This window comes from Mastomys coucha, unplaced genomic scaffold (genome assembly GCF_008632895.1).
Source record: "Mastomys coucha isolate ucsf_1 unplaced genomic scaffold, UCSF_Mcou_1 pScaffold5, whole genome shotgun sequence".
Lineage (NCBI taxonomy): Eukaryota > Metazoa > Chordata > Mammalia > Rodentia > Muridae > Mastomys > Mastomys coucha.
The window spans coordinates 69,283,059-69,284,033 of record NW_022196911.1 but is presented as its reverse complement, the minus strand read 5'-3'; the positions used below and the strand labels follow the sequence as shown (position 1 = coordinate 69,284,033).

General features: G+C 30.6%; 1 pseudogene; it reads right to left on the bottom strand.

Moving 5' to 3' along the window:
* LOC116078694 overlaps positions 1 to 975 on the bottom strand; it is a 125,773-nt pseudogene that overhangs the window by 91,788 nt on the left and 33,010 nt on the right.

The window sequence follows — 975 nt, the reverse complement described above, 5'->3', positions numbered from 1 at the left end:
AAAAAAACATATATAACTGATTATCTACCCTTCTTAAGTTGGTTTTAATTCAGAGATGCTGGTAGTTCAACATAAGTTAATCAATAAAGGTAATAAAGTGAATAAACAACAACAACAAGAAACCACAGGATATTCTCAGGAGATTCTGAGAAGGCCTTTCACAAAATACAGCATTATTATATCATGGTTCTAGAAAAGACTAGGGATAGTAAAGGTTTTTTATAACCAGCCTGGTGACAAGACCATTCTGCATGGAGAGACACTTAAAACAATTCTGCTAAAATCAGGAACAATAGAAGGTTGTCCATTTTCTCCATAGATATTTGATATGTTTTTTGAAATCATATCTAGAACAATAAGGTATTTGATGAGTTTAGAGGATATGCCTAGAGTACGTAGTGTCAAATTATACTCATTATTGAAAATAATTTCATATATAAAAATTGACTGTGTTTCTCAGATTCATAATCAGGTTCATGTTGATCTGTGGTTCCTTTTGACAGCATTGTTGTTTATAGTGACCTATATTTATGCCTTATATGGCATGTAAAATCTTCACATATATTATGCATATATATGTATGTATTTTGTATAATTTTAAGTAAACATAAAACAATATTTCTAAGTGGTTTTACAAAAAATATTTTTTATTGTTTGTCAGAAATCTTACCTCTTTTTCTATATTGATCTTTTACCTGATCCCAGTTTAGAAACTCTTCCCCTTTCCTATTTTATATTGCTTCTACTTGTCTCCATCACTATCCATATAATTCTACTAAACCAATGAGGATTAGGAAAATCAGCATTAAGTTCCCACCACATGTGATCAACATTATATGTTTTCCAATACAGAGCATTCATTGCTTACACAGTATGTAATCATAAACAACAAAAACCAACTCAGACATATTTTGATGTAAATACACATAGCTAAAGACATACACACATACACACCACACACACACACACACTCAC